The following is a 25,963-nucleotide window of genomic DNA, read 5'->3' as shown; positions in this document are numbered from 1 at the left end:
ACTTGGGTATCTGGGTCGGCTCGACCTTGAAAAGAGTCAAGGGAGAACTTAAAGGTATGTTTTAGGATGGGGGGGATCTTATATCTAAAATTGCCTTGGAATAACCAAACTGAAAAATTCAAGTTTAGTAATAGACAAATAATTGGACACCTGGCAAGATTAAAAACACAGAGGTGATGTTTTTGGAGTTCATTATGTACTCCAACATCTCAGGTCTACATGTTTCAGCCTTAGAAAACAGCAATAACTGGTCGGTTGGCCTTCTTCAGGGCCAAGATGCAAGAAGATCCCTTGCAACCCTATTTTGCATATTATTATTCTTGTTTGGTCAGGTTTGTGTACCCAAATCCGTGCAACGCCATTCACAATCACAGATTCCTAACTGCATGCCTCACTTATCTTTCCCAAACTTCCTGAGGTACTTTCCCAGTTATTAAATTAGTTCCTTACTCCCTGAGGTACTTCCCCAGTATATTTAATTGGTTCATGTGGATGAAAGAAGTGTACTATTATTAGCAGGTCCACCATGGTAACTACATTCCATATACACTGTGGTGTAATAAGTGAGCACCGCAAGCCAAATAAATACTTTTCATGGAAAAAAAAGTCACACCTATGCACTAAGAAAAACATTACTCATCCGAGTCAGTTCTCCATTCCTGTAACATTATACGATATTTGTCATGCAAGTTGCCGATTTCATGTGTTTGTTTTTTAAACCTTTATTTATCGTTTTCTCCCAACACAGAACATACAACTGTGTACATGGTCCATAACAGGTATACAACATAATATTAGCTATGACTCATACAATGAAGCACATCATGGTGGTGCCATAATCAGTGTTAAACATAGTCCTCCAAGACAGTGAGCACACTCCATACAACCTATACCCCACTCCCCCATCCGGCATAGACGCCTCACTCACACTCTAAGAACCACCTGCATCTGACTCACTCCCCGTACCTCCTATGAAGCGTTCAAGCTGTGCCTCCCAAGCCTCCAGGTCTGCTTGCAATTTGTCACCAGTTCTCACCCATCTGAGATGCACCTCTTCAGCCAGAGGCCACTTTGAGACATTCTGTACGGGAAACATCCATTACAACGCAGTCATTACATCGCACTGCTTTTTCAACGCAGCTGTTACAACGCAACTGCCTTCACATCGCATGCCATTACAACGCATGCCATTACAAAGCATGTCACTGCAACGCATGCCAATACAATGCATACCATTGCAATGCATGCCATTACAACGCATTATAAGGTAAGTAATAGAGATTTTTTAGTTTTAGGGTGGGTATGGGTTTTGGGGTAGATGGGAATAGTAATTTTTACCCCTACACTATCCAACACTTTCCCTACTGTTGCACTCACTGGAGTGGGAATAGTAATTTTTACCCCAACACTATCCAACACTTTTCCTACTGTTGCACTCACTGGAGTGGGAATAGTAATTTTTACCCCTACACTATCCAACACTTGCCCTACTGTTGCACTCACTGGAGTGGGAATAGTAATGTTTCCCCTACACTATCCAACACTTACTGTACTGTTGCACTAAAAGTATTATGCGTTGTAATGGTATGCGTTGTAATGGCATGCGTTGTAATGGAATGCATTGTAATGGTGGTTTTTAAAAATGCGTTGTATTGGCATATGTTGTAAAATCATGCGATGTAATGGTAGTTGCGATGTAAAAACCACGTTGTAAAAGCATGCGTTGTAATTGTTTGCATTGTAACGTCATATATTAATTCTGGACCCACCGAACCTCACTAGGCACCCACACTCCCATCCAGATAATGACAACCTGCCACCAGTCCAGTACCAAAGCCAACTGTAGAAAGTGGTAAGACATCATACGTTTCTTAGGTCTGGCAATATTACCCAACAAACTATGTTGCGTCATCAGCTCACACCGCAAAGCTGTAGTTCTGTGCAATCTGTCCACTATTGCCGAACAGAAGGACCCAACACGCCAAGTGCATAAAGCCCGCCACTCCAAACTTACAACGGGGGCAGGACGGAGACCGACCCAGATCATACCTGTGCAGTTTCATGGGGTCACATAAGTGCGAGTGTATCAGGCGGAAGCAAGCTTTACTAGACACTGTTTGCAGCAGAGAGCAAATCTTAGCCCACTCCACATCCGAAAGGGAAATGTGTGTTCAGTTACATGAAAAAAGTATCACACAGTAAGGCCTCGCACACATGCGTATTTTGTTTCCAATGGCGGGCACTACAAGGGCAATAGGGGGGCTCGGCCTTGTAGTCAAACACTAGGGGAAATGGGAAGAAACATAAGGATAGACATAATGAGCACGTCTGTACTGCAGGGCAAGAACCACAATCAAATATTTTCCTTGCCCCTGAACTTACTTCGTTACCTTGTTACCTGTATCGTAATTGTTTGTAACCATTAAGCGTGTTTATGTTTCCCCTCTTCCATTGTATCCTGAATCACTTGATCAGCGTCACATGGACACTGTCACGCGATACACGCAATGGTGTAGACACACTACTTAGACCCAAGGGAGTGCATTTCCCATCCTCATCGTTGCGTATGGGGGATTACTCTGTTCTCGTTCCCTACTTGTTTACGGATCTCTTACTTGATCCATGGTTACTCATTCTTTGTTTGAAAACCAAGTACTACACTAAAGTTGGATTCATATTTTAGTGGAGGTATATATTTCTAAAGATTGTCTAACGTCTTACATATTGTGAATTCCGTAATTTATTGTCTTTTACTCAACATGGTTGATCAGTGCATGTTTCTTGGGTAAAAGGTGTGCTTTATGGGCTAGATTACCCAGTATCCTCTACATGTATCATGGCTGAATGTATCTCAGTTGCAAATTATGCTATATGTGCTAGATTATTCTATATACACCCAAATGGTCCTGCATGGAAGCGGGTTATTTTGCTTTTAGATTCTGCCAGAGCTAAATTCTCCTATAATATGCTAATAACAGAGAATCCATCTATGATCTCCGGTGTCCAGATGTTTCCTCATCTCCTTACAGCAGCCCAGGGGATGTGATCATTCCTACCCTGGATATGAGTGTGGAGGCGGTAAATCCATTGCTGCTCCCTCTCAAAAAGAACTCTCTCAGATTGTTTACACTGTTGTCCAATTGTTCAAGCACATCCCAGTTCAGGTCAGCTAGTGTATGGTCATTCATGATGTAATGGTTGGCTGTTTTTGTCATAAACCTTTTACATCTAAGGTCACTCCTATGTTCTCCTATTCGGATCTTAACCTTTCAACACATTATCCCAAGGTACCTTAATTCGCAAGGGCACATGATCATATAAATTACAAATGCAGAATTGCAATTCATGTTTACTCAATGTCCAGTGGTACTCCAGACATAAGTCTACACATTTCATTTGTTTGGTCATATCACACACACTACAGTGACCACATAGGTAGTGTCCTACTACCTTCGGGAGGCCCCATACGAAGGATGTCTGTCTGGGCTGCATTTCCTGTTGTCTTTCTCTTGTATGGACCAGGGCGTCTTTTAAGCTCCTCCCTCACTTATATGAGAGCATGGGCTGCTCGAAAGTAAAGGATCCTGTGTTCAGGAGGTGTTGATTCTTCTGGATAATCCTTTTTACTTGTTCGGATGTGTAGTTGTATGTTGTGACGCAAATCACAGTAATTTCTTTGACCATGGTTTCCAGAAGTGCATCACTATTGAGATTTCTTGCACCTTTTGTTGTTATTTGTATTTTCTGTTTTCTTGGTAACCCCAAGCTTGTAGTTTGTTGGCAAGATCTTCAGCTTGTCTTTTGAAGCCTCAGCCTTTTGATTTTACACAATGAATGTAACTCTCCTGATTTGCTCTAAGACCCCTCACTCTCCCATGGAGAGTGCCCCATTCTTAGTTTTTTTCCCTGACTACAAGGGGAGAGAGTCCTGGGACCTATCAAATACTTCCCATGTATCCTGGCCAATTGGGAGTGTGATTTCCTGTTCACCTCTGAGAGAACTTCCTGTAGCTCCATTGGTCAATAAAAACGCAGACATCTGACTTGTGACACAACCATAGAAAGAATACTGTGCTTTTTGGTTGCATGTGATTTAATTGAAAATGATTTGTTGGAATACCATTACTGCGAAACCATTTCATCTACACTCTTGCTGGACATTTTCAGGATTAATAGCATTTACCATTTCATAGAAACCAATTTATAGAATGTCTCTTTTCTCAAAATTGGCTTCTGCATACCGATATATTGGCAATATATTAAATGGTTGCTGGTCTTTCTTTCAGAAACATTTTTGTCGAAGGTAATTATTTCAATCCTGTAAAAAACTGGCTCTATATATACTGCACCAAAGTAAGGTACAGTGTGTATAGAGTCCAAGGGTTTCCAGAGGTTTGGCAGAGGTTAAAGTTAGATAGAACCTTACTCTAAAGTGGTAGCTTGGTCGAGCAGTAATGCAGTATCTAAGGACAGTGTAGAGCATTTGATGTACACACTCAGGCAGCAAATTAATTCACACACTCAAGAACTGAACTCTAGGCCAATTGTTTTGTATACAAAAATATACTGTTGTTTGATTTCTAGAACCAAGCAAGCCTGGTGCAGGTAAGCATAAAAATACTTTTCAGTAGTAAATTACTTGTATGAACACAGTTCAAAATAGCAGTGTAACTTGTACTGGTTTTGGTTACAGTTTTAAGAAAGCAGTTTGCAACACATTGCAGGTATTGTATATTCAATTGAATGGGCTTTTTAAGTAAAATGCAGTTAATTACTTTTCAGATTACTTTTGCTAACACAGGACTGGATCCTAGATTCAGCCCTGGGACATTTCCTGAAAACAGGTGAGTAAATGCGTTTTGGTTAAAGGTACGATTTTTAAAGAATATTATTGCATTTAAAACCTTTTTCACATAGAATCACAAATGTTTCCTATGGGAGGAAATTCACTTAGCAGGTAAGTTATGTTATCGATACTTTTTCTTACTCAGTGCTGGATCATAGATTCAGCACTGGGACATTTACTGAAAACAGTTGAGAAAATGCATTTTGGTTATTCGGCTGATTTTTAAGGCATATTCTTAGTTTTCAAAAGTCGACACTTAGAAACTTTTTGGGAGAAAAAGTGTCAATGTTATCCTATGAGGAAAAATGAGTTATCAGTCTCGAGGTACGTAATCGGTCTTTTGAGTTAGGGTTCTGGGGTTACACTCAGGGGTCTCCCAGGGTCAGTGATGCACTGTTTTTGCACCCTCAGCGACACTCGGGCGGCCGGGTGCAGAGTTATCAGTCTCGAGGTAAGTAATCGGTCTTTTGAGTTAGGGTTCTGGGGTTACACTCAGGGGTCTCCCAGGGTCAGTGATGCACTGTTTTTGCACCCTCAGCGACACTCGGGCGGCCGGGTGCAGAGTGTTGAGGCCCAATGTTATCATACGGGGGATAAGGTGACTCCCGTTGGTGGCGGCTGGCAAGCAAACCACAGGGTTGTGGGAGCAAAGCTCCTAGGGTTAAGCTCAGGGCAAGTTGGGGACCAAGTTAGCACCAAAGGGCCACCCTCAGCGGCGCTGGGGCAGCCGGGTGCAGGGTGCTGTTTTGAGGTTGGGTGTCCTGTTGATTCCAATGAAGATTTTCCAGGACAAAGAAACACTGCAGGGTCAAGGACAAGGATCTTTCAGGAGTGACCACCACTTCGAGGGGCAAGTTGGGATGTAGAGGAATGGTTAGGCACCACTGGGTTGGGCACACAAGGCCGTGGGGCATCGGGTGCAGGGGTGCCTATGGACGTCGGATTTTCTTACCCGCTCTGGTCGTGGTAGGGGGAGTCCTCTGGATTGAGGCTACAGGCGTCGTCTGGAGGCTTGAGGCCGGTCAGGGGTCGCTGGATCTCGGGTCTGGATCGCCGGGGGGACCTCCTCGTGGTGTTTGTTCACTCAAACACGGGCCGGGCTCGGCGGGTGCAGAGTGTGCTGGATTCGCGGTTTCTGGTTTGCACCAGAAGCTGCAGTTTAAACACCTCCGGTGTTCACGGGAGAAACAGCTTGGAAAGTGAATGCAGGCAGGTCCTCTGGGGTTTTTGAGGTTGATGGCTGCTGGACACGCCGGGGTTTCACAGGAGCATTTTTGACGGGAGACAGGCCTGTAGGGCTGGGGCCAAGTCAGTGGGCGTCGTCCTCTTGTTAGCTCTGCACGGCTTCTCGTCCTTCTTCTTTTCTTGTGGTTGCTGGATCTGAGGAAGGAAGGTTCAGGGTGCCCCTAAATACTAAATTTAGGGGCGTTACTGGTAGGTAAAGGGCAGGGACCAATGGGTCCCTTCCCTGGGGTGGGTACACCCCCTATTCTGCCACCCTCCAGTGGGAGGGGGGCAGGAGCCTGTCCCTGGTTGGCTGGGTCCCCCATCCTCAAGATGGCTGGGACTCGAGGTTGTGCTTCACCTCGCCTCCCCCACTTTAGGGGTGAAGTTGGCAGAGGTGGGCACACCTCTCTTCCTCACTTGTTTTTCCCGCCGGTTCTCCCGCCCAAAGTGGGGGTAGAACCAGTAGGGGCCAGTTGCTGAAAGCAGCAATTGGTCTGGAGAGACTCACAAAGGCGGCATGCCTTTGAAGCTTCCCCTTCGTGAACCCTGTCCATCCTGGGAGAGGGGGCTTGGCACCTCGTCCCAGGATGTGCATTGTTTCCGGCCCCCAAGAGCAGCAAGCTCTCCATCCAGAGGTCCAGAAACATGTCTGGTGGTGGCAGCCTAGGCAGCCACTCAGTCAGGTCACTAGGAGTTGGTCGAGTTTCAGGGGGCATCGCTAAGATTCCCTCTGTCGTGCATTTTACATTAAATCCCACACTGGCATCAGTGTGGGTTTAATGTGCTGAGAAGTTTGATACCAAACTTCACAGTCTTCAGTAGAGCCATTATGGTGCTGTGGAGTTTGTAATGACAACTCGCAGCACCATATACTCTTAATGGCAGCACTGCACATACAGTGCCCAGGAATGGACCTGGGTACTGTAGGGGTACAGGGCTCATGCATCTGTACCCTCACCACTGGCATAGGGCACCCAGCTAGAGGGGTGACTGATGTATGCCAGGGCAGTGTTTTGTGGGCATGGCACACAGGGATGTGGGCCATATCGACTCTTCACTTTGTTTTGCACCAAGACACGCAGCCAGCCAAGGCAGTGTGTGAGTGTCAGGGTACAGGGCCTCTAAGGGTGGCACAATAAGTGCTGCAGCCCTTAGAGGTCTTCCCTGGTCACAGTGCCCTGGGTACCTGTGGTACCACTTACCAGGGGCTGACCTGTGGCCAGAGATGCCAATTGGGTTAGTTTTTGGGGGAAGAACACAGGCCCTGGGAACCTGATTGGCAGGGACCCAGGGCACACCAAGGAAAAGTGCATCAGTAGTCTGGCAAAAAGTGTGGGGGGGTTACTGCAACAGAAACCCACTTTCCTACAAATCCTTTATGTCTGGGGATATTTTTATTTATTTATATTGTTGACTTTGTCACATAACTACTTTACATGCTTTTAATTCTCTGAACCCTCAACACCCTTAATCACCATACAGCTCAGCCCCCTAAACATTCCTCCCCACACACCTACACTCATCCCTGACCCCTAAACTCCACAAATCTCCGAACCCTAAAAGCTTTTTCTAACTCTAAACTACAACCATCCCTGACCCCTAAACTCCACCAATCCATGAACCCTTAAAGCCCATTTTACTCCTAAACTCAACCCATCTCTTAACCTAAAACCCCTCACTATCCCTAAAGTCCACCCATTCCTGAACCCTAAAAACTCCTTTCTACGCCTAAACCCCAGTCATCACTAATCCCTTAAAATCCCCTACCATCCCTAAATTCCACTCTTCCCTGAACCCTAAAAAACCAGAAAAAACCCTCAACATTCTGAACACCACCCATTCATAACACCTAAAACTTCTCACCACCCTTTAACTCCCCATCCCTGTACACTAAAAAACAATTCTACATATGAACTCCACCTATCCCTGAACCCTTAAAATCCCACACCACCCTAAACTCCACCCATTTCCGAACACAGAAAAAAATTCACCACACCCAAAACTCTGCCCATCACTGTAGCGTAAAAATTCTCACCAGCCCCAAACTCAATCCATCCGTGTAACCTAAAAAACGAAAAACACTCCTACACGCCACACATTCCTGATCCCTAAAAAGCCCTCACCACCCCTAAACTTCACTCATTCGTGAACCCTAAAAACCCTCACCAACCCAAACTCCAACCATGCCTGATCCCTAAAAAATCTGCATCACCGCTAAACTCCTCCCATACCTGAACCCTAAAAACTGTTCATCGTCCTTAAACATCAGCTATCCCTGAACCCAAAAACCCCTCACTCTACCCCTAACCATCACCCAAGTGTGTGATTTTCCTTAAATGTATATTTTCTTTAAAATGATTCTTTTCATTTTTTATTTATTTGTATTTCCTTAAAATTGCCTTTCCTTAAAATTGATTTTCCGTGATTTGGTTTCTTCCAATGTGGTTTCTCAGTTTCCGTTTTTCCATTAATTTGCAAACATCACTGTTTTTATACCTTGGGTGCGAATTCTGTGCTGTATAGTTTATGCATTGTAAGACACGATACGCCTTGTTTAACTTACCTCAGTCAGTCTGGCAAGACAGGTGTCCAGGTTCACTGAGACACCCAGCCTGTCCTTTAGCCGCCCCTGGAATTTTATTTTACGCTTTTTTCCGACTCAAGAATCTGTTACACTGCAAAAGTTCATGATGTTGAACCTGAGACCTAAACCGGCCATTATTCAAAATGATCATTGTCGGTGCTGATCAGACATCCATGACGTGCCCCAACACCTCTACTGACCTAATCCAATCACTCGTCACCCATCCCAACCCAGGGTTCTTCACAGTGCTTAATTTGTAAAAAAAATAAGTGCCAGGGCTCTCATCAGGAAGCCACTGCAGCTTGCTCTGCACATTGCCCCTAATATGTTGCCAATGATAGTAACAACACAACTACTGACCATCACACTCTCACAAGTGTGACAGTTCGGACTATTTAAGCCCCCCAAAGCTGAAAAGAATGGCTTGGGCGGCATGTAATAGTCATTTTTAACGTATATTGAATTCATTATTAACGGTTGTTGTGGTAATCTCTAAATTAGCTAGACAGTGCCACCATGTGACAGACTGTCAAGCTCTGGTGCTGACAATTAAATGCCGGTGCGAAGCACCGAAAACCACCGGCTCAAATTAAGCACTGGTTCTCCATTAAACCTAATGAGCCTAGCAACTCTCCACTTTCTCTGTGACCACAAACAGGCAGCCAACTACTGGCGGCAGACAGTCTGGGCCTGGGACCGGGGGAGTGGACACTGAAGCAAGGAGAGATCATGTTAAATTATCAAATGTTTAATTATTCATAAATAGCTTGATTACTCTTGGGCGGCATATTTAAGTGCTTGCTGATGCCCCTGCCATCCCTAGCTCATTAGACAGTATAATGCTCATCAATGTAGCATATACTAGATAGCCTGCCAGAAGTGGGTGGTGAAGAGAAGTCCGCAACATACAAAATCGGCTGCCCAATGCCAGGCATCAGGGGGTTATTCTGTGTCTTGCAACATCACAATGTGTGAGTGGCTAGTAATAAACTAAGTAGTCCGATTGGTACAAAGGGCTCAATTCACTGAGCCAGTTATACGTGGATGTCTGACTTACACGCCCAAATAACTAAATTCACGAATGCAAGGTATTCAGAAACGATGACCTTATGCTTGAAAACTATTTACATTTTTTAATCACTATTACTCCACAATGGAGTATTATTGTGCATGAACACCCCCTAAATCAGTGGGGTATATTCAGTGCTTAATTTCTAAAAAATCAAGTGCCATCTCCCAAGGCACCCTCATAGCTGTCCATTGCAGCTGGCACCACCAACAGCCCTGCCACTGCTGCAAAATGCCAGTACCATGTGGTGTAATCCTGTAAATACGTGCTGGTGTTTAGAAATAAGTGCTGAGCACCGGAAAACACCTGCATAAATTAAGCAGTGGTTGTAGGCAAAACGATTTCTTCAAGGGAAAACTTATCTTCCCAAAGGACAAAAAAAATGTGTAATTGCACAAAGGCTATTCCAACACATACATCGATGTACGTGGGACTGCCTCCGCATTGTTGCAAATTCGAATGTGAGGCTGTAGATCTGTGGTGCAGATTTAAGACTTTCGTTGTGAATTGAGCCCATGGCCTAGATTTACTAAGGGTTGTGTGGGCGCTCATATGTTGCTGCGCAGTGTTGCACTGCACCCACAGGCCTTTTTAATGCTAAATTGACATCATGCTTTGGGCCACCTAAGTGCTCACAAACTAAAGTAGAGAACCTAAAATTTTTCATAGAAATCTTATGTACCAGGGTTGCCAAATACCAAGGATGCTTGATTTTGATATCACAACATCACTCTCCCCATGCAACCCTATTCTCCCTGTCTCTATTACTCATGCAGGTTGTTTTTCATCTGTACTGTCAACCCATGTCAATGATTTATAATCTTTCTGTTGATCCTTCCAGTGCATTCTGATACATGTTGTCTTCAAACTCGCTGTATCAAAGAGTTATATTCTGACATTTGTCTCTTGGCATTGATTACAGATCATCAGAGGAGCTAAGATGTACCTTTGTCAATGTGTTTTGTCCACTAGAATCATGGTACTCACCAACCATACAAGGGAAAGCAAGGAATAGATCTATTTAGTCCAGGTTTTGACTCTGCAGCTATCAAACAGACCTATTGCTAACAATATACAAAGATGTTTCTTTGGTCCTGTCATTTCACCGTTGCACCTTCAGCCATTGACTTGAGACTTTGTCATTCAGGTCTTTGCTAAGCCCAGCAGGGTGCTAATCTCTCACCTAATTCTGTTGATTGTTAGGTTGCATTCTACTGCCTTCATTTGAGTGCTTGCACCAATTGACTATTTTTCATCCATAGCCATCTCTGTCCACTCCTGCTGACTTCCTCTTGTGTGTCTCTCTCTATTGTACGAAGGATGAACGCATTGCTCCGCTAAACTAACACATTTAGGCTTTGCCAGTGCTTGTTGTTGTTGTTGTGGGCAGAAGAATACCCATTAGACAACGTGAAGCACTTTAAAGTCACCAACAAGCACACCATTTATTGGGGCGTAAAGTACTGGTACAAACAGATTCCACCTTTGGTTCATCCACCAGTGTGGTGGAGAGACACTACTACTTTGAAAGCGTGTTAAATTAAAAAAATTAATACACAAAGGATATAAGTAAATTGCATTTGATGCTAATAAATCTGTTTTTTGCGCCATGTGGTGTTTTGAGTGAACGTGTCCAGTCCCAGATTTGGAACCCAAAGTAGCTCTGACAATAACAATGTGCCTGGAATAAAAATTACACCCAGCCCATGCCAGGTGAAGGGGGCAGAGGAAGGGATTTTCTGCACCATTATTAACAAACATTAGCAATGCCAATAGGTATATCCTGTGCAAGAGTTATTGTTTTTGCCATGTGGTACACCAGTGTGGTTGCTGTTCAGCATGGCTAAAGGTAGGTGGCGTGGAGTGTCCTAGAGTGGAGTGGGTGGAGTAAAGTGTTGTAAACTAGATTTGTTGGAGTAGAGTGCCGTAGAGTGGAGTAGGAGCAGTAGAAAGTTATAGAGTTAAGTAGTAGAGTTCAGTGGTTCAGTGGCAGAGAGTGATGTAGAGTGCAGTGTTGTAGAGTGGAGTAGGGTGGAATAGGGTGGAGTGGGTTGGAATGAATTGAGGTAGTGGAATGGATTGGATTGTAGTAGATTGGGGTGAATTGGATTGAGGTAGAGTGGGTTGGATTGAGTGGAGTGTGGTCGATTGGAGAGGGTGGATTGTATTGGAGTGGTGTGGATTGAAATGGGGTGAGATAGATCGGATTGGGGTTGATTGGATTGGAGTGGGGTGGATTGGATTGGAGTGGGGTGGATTAGACTGGTTTTGGGTGGGGTGGATTGGATTAGAGTAGGGTGGTTTTGAGTGGGGTGAATTAGAGTGGAGTGGAGGGGTGGATTGAACCTGACTGGAGGGGTGGACTGGACTGGAATGGAGGGGGTGGATTGAAGTGGGGTGGATTGGATTAGAGTGGGCTGGATTGGAGTAGGGGTGGATTACAGTGGGGTGGATTGGAGTGTGGTGGGCTGAATGTTTTGGATTGAGTTGGGTGGACTGAACTGAGGTGGATTGGATTGGGGTAGAGTGGGGTGGACTGGTGTAGGGTGGGGTGGATTGGAGTGCAGGGGGTGGGGTGGATTGTAGAGGTTGATTGAAGTGGGGTGATTCGAATGGGATCAATTGGAGTGGGGTGGATTAGGGTGGACTAGATAGGGTGGATTAGATTGGAGTGGGGTGGAGTGCATTGGAGTGGAGTGATGTGGATTGGACTGAGTGGGGTGAATTGGATTGGGGTGGATTGGATTGGGTGGGGTGAACTGGGGTGGGGTGGGTTGAAGAGAGGTGTGGTTGGGCCGATTGGAGTGGGGTAGATTGGATTTGGCTGGATTGGGGTGGATTGGAATGGATTGGTGTGGGGTGGATTGAATTGATGTGGGGTGGATTGAATTGTGGTGAGGTGGATTGAATTGGGGTGAGGTGGATTGGAGTGGGGCGGATTGTTTTAGATTGGAGTGGGGCATATTGGAATGGGGCAGATTGTTTTGGAATGGTGTTGGGCACGTTGTTTTGGATTGGAGGGTTTGGAGTGGGGCATATTGTTTTGGATTGGAGTGGGGTAAATTGGAGTGCGTACATTATTTTGGATTTGAGTTGGGCAGATTGGTGTAAGGCAGATTGTTTTGGATTGGAGTGGGGCAGATTGTTTTGGATTGGTGTGGAGCAGATGGGAGTGGGCAGTTTGCTTTGGATTGGAGTGGGACGAGTTGAGTTGGACTGGATTGGAGTGGGGTGATAGATTGTGAGGGAGTGGGTCGACTGGATTGGGGGAGGTGGAATGGATTGGAGTGGGTGGATTGTGGTGTATGGGAGTGGGGTAAATTGGGTTTGAATGGGTGGATTGAGTGAGGTGAATTGGATTGGAGTGGGGTGAATTGGGATGGAGTGGGTGGACTGGGGTGAGGTGAGGTGGACTTGATTGGAGTGGGGCAGCTAGGAGTGAGGCAGATTGATTTGGATAAGTGGGGCAGATTGTTTTGGATTGGAGTGGGGCAAATTGGAGTGGGCAGATTAGAGTGGGGCGGATTAGAGTGGGGCGAATTAAAGTGGTGCGGATTAGAGCAGGCAGACTGGAATGGGGTAGATTGGAGTGGGGCTGATTGCTTTGGATTGGAGTGGGGCAGGTTATTTTGGATTTGAGTGTTGAAAATTGGAGTGGGGCCGACTGTTTTGGGTTGAAGTGGGCGGATTTGAGTGGGCAGATTAGAATGGGGTGAATTGGAGTGGCGTGGATTCGAGCGGGGCAGACCGGAGCAGGGCAAACCTGAGTGGGGCAGTTTTTCGTACCAGTTTAACACCAGAAAACAACAACCAGAAACTGAAAGTGAGCAGTTAACCTATCTACCTTTCTGCAACTGCAACGCACCATGAATGGTACATTTTTAATTTACTTTTGTACTGTTTCCGCTAGACACATCTTTCCTGAAATATTCAAGTTATTAAATGCATTGGTGGATTATGTGGCAAGTGTATCAAATCCACAATTAGGAAGAAAATACTGCAACTGCAGAGTCTCATAATTCTAGTGCCTCTGATGATCACTTGTGTTTTTAGGTTGAGCGTACCAGACGGTTTAATGCCTCCCCATTGCTTATTATTGGTTGGCAATAATAGCACTCATTTGTTTGCTTCCTATTTGATGGTTTGCCTTGTCCATCTTGTGAATATCCATCCCACGGAGCAGAGCCTCTTTACTTATGTACTTCCACTGCCCATATTTAGGGAGCTATATTTTTTAACTTTGGTTAAGCACCACACAAGAGTGCAGGGCCGGCTTTAGCACTGGTGGCGCCCTGTGCGACAATGTTTGTTGGCGCCCCCCACAGACTCCCTCACTACCACCCTTTCACAGTGCCTCCTCAAGTCTCCATAATCACTCTCTCTCACATGTATTTAATTAGTTGTATGGCACCTCCTATACCAGTGTAGGGTGTCAGAGCACTTTACATCACACACTACACAGAGAAAATCAATCATAGGTGTGTAAATCAGTGTATAGAAAATGTTACATAAGCCAGAAGACTAAACGGTGTAGGAGTCACATGTCATCCATACTGGTAGACATTTTAGTTTAAGAGTGCTTGGTCTGGAGAAGCACAGACTCATAATTGAAAACATATCCCCATGGTTTGGGGTTACATTTAATAATAGAGATTTTTTATTCTTACCAAAAGGAACCCTTTTTGAAACATTAGAATAATGAAAGACAGAGGAAAAATCATAATGCTCTAATCTATATCTTGCAGTTTGCATGCAGCTCTTTGATAGTTATTAGCTCACTGTTCCATGTTAGGATTTTAACCATCTACCCTGCAAGTAACAAAAGGATCTCTCTGTGGAAAGCACTGACTGATTTAAAATATATGCACTTTCTGATCTGCATGGTACACATTCTTGGCAGCAGGCATATAAACCCTCTGTGCTACCATACAATGAGTTAAAACTTCCACTAGACAAAACTCCTTCTCTCTCCAGGAAGTACATTAGTCACCATAGTTATCTTGACATTTTTATTGCTGTATGAGTATTGTAGGAGGCTAGCAATGCAGCAGCAGGTGCTTTTAAAGCTATAAAATACCTCCAAGGGCGACGCCCCCTTGAAGAGTCAGCACCCGGTGCGGTGGCACCGGTCGCACCGCCCTAAAGCCCGCCCTGCAAGAGTGCATGTGATTTCCAGCTGTCTCCCTCGTCTGCTTCTCTTCCCTACCCATGCTCATGTTGGTCTCCTTCGCCCATGTGCTTCTTTCCTTCCCTCACGTTGCTCTGTCTCGCCTGTGTGTTTCTTCCACAGCACCAGGTTGCTCTCTCTCTACCATGTGCTTCTCCCCCTCACATTTTTTGTTGTTTCCTCCTTCGTGTTGCTTCCACGACCTGCACCTTACATGTTTCCTCCCACCTGCGGTCCTGGTGTTGTCTCCACCAACCACTGTAAAAAATGCTGTTGTGCGACTTTTTTTTCAATGTATCGATATATAGAGGATGCTGTACAGCATCACCAAATCAGATGGAAAAGTTAACAGATCCCAAAGGCAAGACCTATTGACATTGCCAATGCTCGTTATATAATGTGCTTTTTTGCTCACTTTTGCCATTTCTAATTATTTATTTCTGGCACTCCGTTTACCACCTCGGGTGGATGAAAGGTAGAGTCTGCCTCCCTGGGATTCAAGAGTGAAATAAGATCACCACATTTGTCAGCTGCAAATATTCAGCTCAGTGGGCCATCCTCCCAATAAGTACACCACCATGCCACTTTGCAACTCTTTATCTAGAGCACAATGTCCATGCCATTATAGGCATTGCTCTAGTAACAAAATAACCTAAAAAAAACTACAAATACCCCAATGCTTAGCAGCATCAGAATAGAAAACGTCCTTTCTCACTTTGAGTCGGTATGTAAATATCATTGTTCGTGCACTGAAAAGGTTGTGAGATAGATTTTCAGAAATATCTAATGATTTAAGATTCACAATATTTTATTTTTCTGAAAATACTTTTGCTTGTATATTGTTCATGGGTGACGAGTGTAAATCTTGTGAAGAAGGTTTTTAAAAAAAATATTTGTTCATATGAAATAATGCAGCATTGTACAAATGTAAATAAACCAAAAGAAACAAATAGACAAAAAAACTGAAGTAAAGGCCTGAATGTCCCCTTATTCAATAATTGTGCACCCCTAGGAGGAGAGACTTCCCAGCCCTTGAGTATGATTTTTGAGTGAACCCTAGGAAGCTTGGATCACACTGTAAGAAGCACCTGCATGATAATACAGAAAACGTTTTTTTTTTTTAAAGGGACAGCCAAGTAGAAGTGTATTTTTCAGATCCGTGTGTAATCTCTGGTCACGACTTTGGATCATCATGAAGTAGCCTTGGGGGTTGAAGTGCCTGCTGTAGAGTTTTGAATGTAAGATGCATTGGGCACTGAGGGCCTTATTTCTGAGACCCCTTGTGCCGCCGGTGCGTCGCTTTTTGGGACGTTCCGTGGCGCAGGAGCCTGCTCCGTATTTACGTGGCAGCACTAAGCCACTTTTTTGGCTTAATGCTCCCTCGTAAATATGGCTCCCTTTAGCGCAGTTTTCTGCTTTAAAGGGGCGTGCAATGGGTGTTGATGGGAGGATTCCCAGCAGCATCCATAGCTTTTTGACACTGCCCCAGATTTACAAGTAATCGTAAATCTGAGGCAGCGCCAAAAACTATTTCTCCTCATTTTTCCTTTTTGTATGATTGCTGCATTCTGCAGCAGACATAGAAAGAGGATTGTTTCTTGCACAGAAAAAATCATCCCTGCAACACAGGCACCCTTGCACCATGGTGCAAAGGTGCCTTTATTGGAGCACGGTAGCCCATTGTCCGCCATCGCAGGGGAAAAGGACAGGAATGCGCCATATCTGATAGATACAGCGCATTCCTGCCCTTTTCTTTTACCATAGGCCAGTGCTGCAGGAAGGCCTGCGGCACTGTCCTACAGTAAAACCTCATAAATGAGCCCCTGAGTGACCAGATGCCCGAGGTTAGCCGAGGGGTGTTTGACTCCACCCTCCACCGCTATGCAACAAAGCCAGCAATATTGCCTGGGAAGGGCCAAAATGGGAGCAGCCAGTGGCAGAGGAGAAACAGCAAATACCATGACTGTCGAACAAGGCGTTGCCTTTGCAACTCGGGGGAACAACGAATGTGTCTGAACCACGCATTCCATTTACAACGCAATTCGTTACAAGAACATACGTTAGGTAAAGCGGTGTTGGACTTTAAAGTCCAACACGTTCCCTATGTTGCGGGGACTAAAGTTGGAATAGTAAATTATACTGTTCCTAAGGCAAGTTGTTGTAACAACTTGTGTTGTAAATGGAATGCGTGGTTCAGACGCATTAATTGTTCCGCCCATATTGTTAAGGAAAGCGTGGGAAAGGTAAGCGTGGTTGTGCCATACAGCCATGGTAGAGGATGGTGGAACTTGACCAGACCTATGGGCATGCAGTAGGTGCAAATTTAAGACACGCCTACAGGACCAGCAGCAATTGCTGCAGGGTTTTGAATCACCCACAGCAGATAAGCAAAGATTGGGAGGGCTCATCTCGCAGGCTGGAGGCACAGCGGTCAGGCTGGAAAGAACAGTACCCGGTCGCAAGAACGACCAAGGTGGGAAGTCATCCCTTACCCTCGGGCCTTGGGATGCCAAATGGCAAGGCCTCAGGGGGGAGACCGCATTAGGTTTGAAAGGGGTGACCGCAGCACTGGCACGCTCCTTGCAGCCCAAGCACGGCGGGTGCCCGATGAAGGACAGTTACAAGGTTGGCAGGATGAGCCTAGATAGTGCAAACGGACCCTCCCCCCAAGGCTGCCCAACCAGCAGAAAATGAAGATCGACAACGTCCAGAAGGATCATGGACATTTGCTAACACTGTTAGAAGATTTATTAATTTTGACAATGATTGATTAAGACATTCTGGTGGCCCATCCGCAAGTGGAGGGAGCCTAGGTTTTATCAAATGTGGCCTTCTAACTCCAACAGCAACTTAGCTACCCAAAGTTCTTAAGATCTTATGGTTGTGATCATATGTCAAAGAATGAAGGAGTATCTTCAGTTCCTGGGTCATAAAGTTTCAATCCGTGTTAAATAGCTCAGTGGATTATCTGCCCCTTGCAAGTAACTGTATGTACACCCCAAGGCACACTATTGAAAAATTGTAGATTTTAATACAATCTTTTTTTCTTCCAAGGTTGAAAGAGTCCCACTGATTGGGAAATAATAATCAAATATTATGGAGTTCAGAATTACACAGTACAGTTTGTATTGTATGCTATATATATGGCAATTATTGTTGTAATTACATGCATAAACTATCACACCATATCTCAATCTCTGAAGTGGCCTGGCTGATGTACGGTGCTTTATATAACTCACTAATAGATGCAAGCAGAGCATAATAAAGTAAAGTGCTTTCAGTATTAGTTGATCTTTTGTCACCTTATAAAGATAACCCGAGTATTGTTTCTCCCACTGGGCTTCTGAGCCTGGAGACCATGCCTGGCCCCATTCAGTTGGGCCCTCTTTGATGTTGACACCTGTTTCCATCCATACCTCAACCAGGGTCTCTAGCTACCAATCCTGCAGCACCTGCAGTGGCACCAGAGACCACAGGGCCCACTGAACCCTAATCATTTCTATATTTTTTATATCAAATTTTTAAATTATGGCTATATTTTACACCCAACCACCGGGCAGGTGGGGTCCACTTTCTTTTCTTTTACTGGAGTCCAATGCATCTAAGCTACGCTCTCTTGGACGCACCTATGGTAAAGGAATAAATCATTGTTGTTTAAGTCGGTCAACTGGAGGTGGCTGCTGACAGATGCGGGCAGGTTTAGAGTGGCCAAACTTCACCACCTCATTCTGTGAGACAGCCCCAGCTGGCACACACATGTATAATATGCACAAGCCCCAGTGCATGTGAGCCATTGTCGGCACCCTGCACCAAACACAGGGGGTGATGCAGTACCAGCATAAAAATGGCTGCCGGAACTCAAATCCATGTAATTGACACTATATCCCAGGACCGCCATTACCGAATGAATGTGTCAGGCACTTCTCACTGCCCTACTTCCTCCCTCCCATGTAAAGCTTGTTCTTAATTAAGGCTCCCTGTTTTCCGTTTTTACTGATTTTGACAGATAAATACAGACAGAAAACCATTTATTTTCCTGTCTGTATTCATTTTTAAATGTGGATAAAAACGGAAATTGGGTTGTTTTTGAGTGATTCTAAATGCTGTCAATCAAGACTTCCAGGCCAATAGCTGTGTAGATTGACAGGCAAGGAGATTTTAAAAAAAAAGGGATTTTAGTAAAGAGCCTTAAACAGCAGTAGATTTGCACAACCTTGATATTAAAATGTACATATTTTCTTACAAGTGCATATTTTACCATCTGAGTGTGTATATATAATTGAAACCTGTCAAGCATTCCGGCACGAGTGCACATTAACTGGTTAAATAAATGCAGAAATTTACACATTTCAGCTTCATTTTTTCACAAACCGTAAAATAAATATGGATAAATACAGGTAAAATTAGCAAAAAATTAAATATGGATAAATACAGACGGAAATGACAAAAATATAAATACCATAAACCGGAAGCCCTATTCTTAATCAGTTACCTCCATCCCTTTCTACTGCCCAAGTGAATCTGCCCAGCTTTGACTGGGATGTGTATGGGTGCGAAACTTGCTGTATCACTCTGGCTCAAGCTGCACAGTCCAGGAAGCACAATAAGACGGAAATGCTACATGTTGGGGTTCTTGGGGACCTTAAAGAGGTAAAATGACATGTCAGTTTGGGTTGGACTGTGCACGTGGTACTGAGCATTCCCTTCAAGGGCACGGGGGAGCTGAAAACCCAACAGAATGCAGTTGTACTTAACAGGGGGGGGGTGGCCTTGTGGCGAGAGCTGCGGACCTTGAAATTTGTAAACCGGACTCAAATTCCAGCCTCGGCTCGATGTCTTGTGATCCTGAGCAAATTACTTAATCTCCCTGTGCCTAAAGAAAATGCATAACGTATTTACAGCGCTATAATGCCCTCAGACCAGGTTTGAGCTCTATAAAACTGTAAAAAAAAAGTTTAAAAAAAGGAAAAGTTGTACCCAGAGGAAATGCCAGTGATTCAATTTCAGTCACCCTGGTAAAGGGTGGCAAGGACGCAGCGTTCTCTTTTCGCATGACTCAGGATGTTTCAATCCACGAAGCATAGTTCAAAGGTGAAGCCGGTTTCCCAATAGATTATCTCTTCTCTTTTTTACTGTTATTTATTTCTCTCTGCCCTTTTGTTTCTAACCCTTCAATCGTCACTTCTATTTTGCCTTTTCTTTGTTCACGTTGTCTCTGTTGCCTTTTCTTCCTCTTCCTCCTTTTCGTTAACGTTCTTCAATCCGCCCACATTTCTTATATTTTCTCTCGGCATTTTAATGTCATTCTTTTCTCGTCACATTTACTTTCTACTTATTTCTTTCCTCTTTTCTTGCTCTTCGTGCCCTCATAACCGCTGTCCTTTCTATTCTCGACACCCTCTCTAGTTATTTCCTCTTCTTCTTTTCCAGCGCCTGTTTACACTATCTTTCTCACTATTGCTTTTTCTTCTCCTTGTCCATGCTCCCCTCTTATATTTGTTTTGGTTCATTTGCTCCCTCTTTCCATTCTCCTAACATGTGTTCTGTTTGTTCTCTATTGTATTCTATATTTTACCGCTTTCTTTCGCTTTGTTCTTTTATTGTTTCCTCACATTTTCCTTTTGTTGGATTTCTTTACGTGCTCGGCCTTTATACTTTTTTCTTCTCCTTTGGCTTCCACACTATTTTCTCTTTACCTAAATTCTGATTACTTTTCTGCCCCACTATCTCCCACCTTTCCCCTTATGTTCTCCATCCTTTTCAATGTAGTCCCCAATGCCGTCTCTGCTCCCATGTTCTCGTTCTTATGATGCCGCTCACCCATCCCGTATTCCATGCCCAACCCAGGAGTGTAGAGGATGGGGTATTCGTCCCAACAACTTCCCCTCCGACGGTCCTACCCACCTGCTGCGCCCTGGCGGTGCCTCCTACAGCTGCCGGAGCGGTGCCGCCCTCTGCTGCCTCGCAGTGTGCAGGCCCGGCCTCGGTCTGCCTCTCACGGGCGGCGGTGGATGCAAGGGTCTGGGATGCTGCCCGCTTCCCCGGCGGTGATAGGTCAGTGCGTTCCCATACTGAGCGGAGCCGCCTCGCTTGAGAATGGAAGGCCCGGGAGGAGGAGGCTGCCTCGCGCTGATTGGGCGCGCGCCTGATTAGTGCAATAAGAGCTCTCTTGGCAGGAAGCAGATGTTGAGCTGATTAAAGCTTCCAGGAGCTGAGCATCCATTAAACCCCCATGCCCCCCCGCCCCCCGCCCCTGCTGCCCGTCCCAGCCCACCCCAGGGAGCACCTCATCCTCGCGGCACCAGGCAGTCCACGGAGGGTTGTGTTGGGAGGGGTTCTGAGGAGTGGCCCTAATGATGCTTTCTCCGCCCACACGTCAAAAGAAAACATCACATTGCATCAGAGACTGACATTTTTACGCATCTTGCTTTCACCATCATCTACCGCGCTGGCGATGTATCCATTCCCATTTGCTATGCACGATGGTTGAATCAAAGCAGTGTTCGCTCCCAGCCCCGGATGTGAGCACAGAGGGTCGGGTGTAGGTACAGGTCTGTGTGTGTGTCAGCGTTGAATGCTGGGTGCGAGGCTCGCTGTATGATCGAAGCCACTGGAATTATGCGGCAAGGTAGTTCCGAATTATGCGGCAGATTGGATAACATAAGTGGTATGAAAAAGCAAATTATGCAGTATAATGCCGCAAATTTTGTGGCAGAAGGCGCATTAATTATATTGGCATATCAACATGCGTCAGTTCTGTCTGGGGCACGGCTTCCCCACATTAGTTCCAGTTCTACACTTTAAGATTGAATTTAGAAGCTAGCACGTCTTTACAAATGGTCTGCTTGTGCGCAGAACGATGTGTGGCTTTTAGTTTAGCAACGTTTGAGTGTTTGTATAGGCATGCCGTTCTGCTTTCTCGCAGTGTGAGAAGCAGAAACATAAAATGGTATTTTAAATACCATTTTATGTTTCTGCTTCTCGCGCTGTGAGAAAGCAGTGGGGCGACGTTCCTCCGCCCTGATGGAGGAGCCGCCCCTGGAAATGGCACTCTACGCCACGCCACTCTACTCCACGCCACTCTACTCCATTCTACGCCACTCCACTTTACGAGACACCACCCTGACACTTTACTCCAATTCACGCTACCCCACTCCACTCTACAGCACTCACTCTACACCATTCCACTCTACAGCACTTGACTTCACTCTACGACACTCCCTCTACTGCCCTGCACTCTATGCCATTCCATTCTACCACATTCTACTCCACTCTACACCCATCCACCCTATGACATTCAACTCCACTCTGTGTCACTCCACTCCACAACACTCTACTCTACGACACTTTACTCTACTCTATGATGCTCTATGCAACCCTCTACGCCATTCCAGGCCACTTTAATCCACTCCACTCAATAACACACTATTCCACCCTACTCCAATACTTCACTCTGTCACTGTGCTCCACGCCACTCTATACCACTCTATGTTACTGTGCCACTCCATTCTACAACACTCTGCCATGCCAGAATAAGACACTCTACTCCACTCAATGCCACACAACTCTACAACATTCTAAAATACTCCACTCAACTCTATGCCATTCAAATCAATACCTCCCCACTCCATGACACTCCACTGCAATGTGTATCACTTCACTCTATGCCACTCCACTCTACGGCACTCTATGCTACTCCACTTTATAACAATCTACCCACTCTACTCCACTCAACTCTACAACACTCTAATCCCCTCTACCACTCCATGCCACTTCACTAAACCCTACTCAACTCGACTCTACTCTAGGACACTCTATTCCACCCTACTATACTCCAATCTGTGGCACTCTACACCACAGCACTCTACTGCACTCTACTTCACTCCACTCTGCGACACACTATTTCACTCTCCTACTCTCTACACCCCATTTACTCTACTCCTCTCCGTTTAAGGCACTTTATCTCTCCATGACACTCCGTAATGCTCAAATCCACTCTATGCCACTCCACTCTATGACACTCTATGCCACTCCACTCTTCCACAATCTGCTCAACTCTGCTCAAATCCACTCCTACGACATTCTACTCAATGATGACACTTCACTGTTCTCTACTTCACTCTACGACCCTCTGTGATACACCACAACAATCTATTGCACTCTATGTAACTCCACTTTACTCCACCCTATGCCACTCCGCTGTACCACAATCTACTCCACTCCACGGCACTCTACACTACGCAACTAATTGTTAGCACTCCAAGCCACTTTAATCCACTCTACTCCACTCCACTCTACTCCACTCTACACACAACCACTCTACTCGATGAGACCACACTCCCACCACAACACTGTACTCCACGACACTCCACTCTACTTCACTCTTTGACACTCTATGCCACTCCACGACACTCCACATCACTCCACACTGCTCCACTCATGTCGATCTTTCCGCTACCTAGCCCCGAAGGAGTGAAATGAACTTCCACTTTCTCTCAGACAGGCTCCCAGTCTCCTTGCTTTTAGAAAAGAGCTTAAAACGTGGCTTTTTACTAAATACATTTTTTTACTAAATAAATTTGATCCTTCTTTTCTGTCTGTTTTTTTAGTTGTTATGTCTTGTTTTGCCGGCCAATATTCTTCATCAAAGTGCCGGGATGCTCCTTGGAGTAGCCGAGCGCTATAGAAGAAATAATTTAACATAACATAACACTCTATGCCACTCCCCTCTATTCCACTAACTTTTAGCCTTGCTGAACAGCCTCACTTTTATTCCTCACATAAAATGTCTGTCCCAACTCTGTGCTGTCTTCCCTCTGCTCCCCCTCACACAGAACACTGTCATACAACTCACAGTGGTGATCTCTTGATATGACCATTATAAAGTCCTCTTCACTAGCCTCACCAAAATAACTATGTCTGAGCTTCAACTCTCTCTGAAACTCCCCCACTTCTCCTCTTCAGCCTGAGACACGGCGATCACATCTCACCCACAATCTGCTCTGTTCACAGGCTTCCAGTAAAGGAACGAGCGTGAGCGTAATAGCACCCAGATGGTTGTCACTCAGAAGACACCTTCAGGGAGACAAGCAGTTTATCGATCGCTATGGTCCAGTGCTGGCTCCAAGGAGATAGACTAAGTTGTCTCCAGGTGGCAGTTCTGCTCAGCAGCAGAAGCAACATGGAGCGAGTGGTGGTGTGATGAAGGTAGTGATCATTCATCGTTCCTGGTAGTTTCATAGAACAGTCCTGACATTATAGGTACCAAGTATTCAGCCTTCATCTGCCCTGTTGCATGGACCATGAGATGTCAAGAGACCCAAACGTGCTTCAAGGAAGTATCACTTCCCTGAGGATGGGTGAAAGCTCCAATTTATAAACAGAAATGAGTAGTTTCTCCAACCCTACCCTCAAAGCCATTCATAAACTCACCCTAGATTTCATCTGTGAACTCTAAACGTCAAATCTGGAAGTCCAAGTCCCATCATAGAAAGATGATTCCTCATTCACTCCATTAGTAGGACATTTTTAGTCCTAGCACTCACCCAAAATCTGTTTTGCTTGACCCAAAACTACACAGATGTTAAAGAAAGGCAAACCTCACTTTGCTCAGTAAATCCTTCCAGATGTCACCGATTTTACCACCATAGAGGCTGACCCTTATCTAGTCTCCATACCTTTTATGCCAACATCACGAGAACCATTCATGTGGTTGTTGGAGTTCAACCTCATAACAAAGAAACCATCGGGCATGATGACCAACAAGTGGGGTTTCTGTACATTATCTACTCTAGAAAAGCAGAGTGGTGATATAAACACTTTTGGAAGACTAGGCAGATGAGAAAGATATAAAGGGATACCACAAAACAATGCAGAGTGCAAACTGGGATTCCTATAGCATACAACGACAGAATGCGACCAACCAAATGAAACAATTAAAAAGTGACTAAGCAACAACCAAGTGTGTGGCACCATGTTGACGTTTTTTGGAGACAGAAACTAAGAAATTACGGGACTCCATCTTGGCTGCCCATGAATAAACCACCATTTGCGCAAATGATTCCTCCTGGATTCAGTCTAGTCTTGTTTTGCAGCTGTGAAACATGATATAATTCTAGAAGCAGGAAAGATAAAATGTCTAACGTTCCATTTGTACCGCTCCTGCATCAATGGTCGAAGCGCACACCAATCACATAGAATCAGATCTGAGCATGCATGTAAAAGCCTCCAACAATTAAAGTTCAGTTCTCAGAGAGCCCAACACATACAATACTACCAGAGTAAAAAAAACTTGACAACAAATACAATGTAACTAATTAACCTCTACTTTATAGTCACGTGCCCCATATTCCCCGGCCTCTGAAAGAGCTCAATTTGCTTCTCAGTCGAGCAGTGGTGGCTGCTATGGGGCAGTGGTGGCACAGTGTTAAAAAAAAAAGTAAATTGCACCTACCCTGCCGTCCGCCGCCTCCGTCCTTCTTCTGTTCTTCTGTCGATGACACACAGTCCCATGGAAGCAGGAAGCACACAGGCGTCCAGGCTCCCCTAGCCAATCACAACGCTACTGTCACCAACATGAAAGCAGCTTCGTGATTGGTCTGGGCGCCATGGTTCGGCGCTCAGACAGGGAGTGGAAGGCTGTGCATGTTCTCCAACCATCCTTGCAAAACATTCCGGTGGAGAACATGCTAAGTACGCATGACTGTTAATCCAGCCAAACCCTCATGCAAACTTAGAAAGTGCCCACCACTCCTCCCCTTGTTGGCTTACAGCCCAGACCCGTCCCGCCCCGCCCCTAAAACAAAACTGGGTTAGTACTGGAAAAATAAAATGCTAATTACATTGTGTTATTATCAATTTATTTTTCCTGTGGGGTGACGCTCCTCCACCTTAGCGGAGGAGCCACCACTGCAGTCTAGCAAGGAAATCATTTCCTGATATTGTTCATTGTAGGAAGAGTTTAAGTTCAGAAAGTTACCAAATAGTTGAAGAAAGACACCCTACACATCTTTCTATGACCTTAGATTGATCACCTCTAAGAATTTAAAACCGTAAGAAACAAAAAGTTGT

At 45.0% G+C, this 25,963-nt stretch overlaps 1 protein-coding gene across 2 annotated transcripts in view; it reads right to left on the bottom strand.

Annotated features, from left to right (window-relative positions):
- The window catches only part of LOC146812380 (regulator of G protein signaling 9-binding protein-like), a 67,487-nt gene extending 46,461 nt beyond the window's left edge, over window positions 1-21,026 (bottom strand). Inside the window, exons 1-2 of one of the 2 annotated variants that reach the window (XM_085614594.1) lie at window positions 20,798-21,026; window positions 967-1,081 (exon numbers count right to left, since the gene is read on the bottom strand). The gene's annotated coding sequence lies outside the window, so the exon portion shown is untranslated. The remainder of the gene's footprint in view (window positions 1-966; window positions 1,082-20,797) is intronic. The other variant, XM_085614593.1, reaches the window with a different exon arrangement.
- Window positions 21,027-25,963: the final 4,937 nt, after the last annotated feature.

This window comes from Triturus cristatus, chromosome 7 (genome assembly GCF_964204655.1).
Source record: "Triturus cristatus chromosome 7, aTriCri1.1, whole genome shotgun sequence".
Lineage (NCBI taxonomy): Eukaryota > Metazoa > Chordata > Amphibia > Caudata > Salamandridae > Triturus > Triturus cristatus.
The sequence above is the reverse complement of the archived record's forward strand: the minus strand, read 5'-3'. Positions and strand labels throughout refer to the sequence as shown.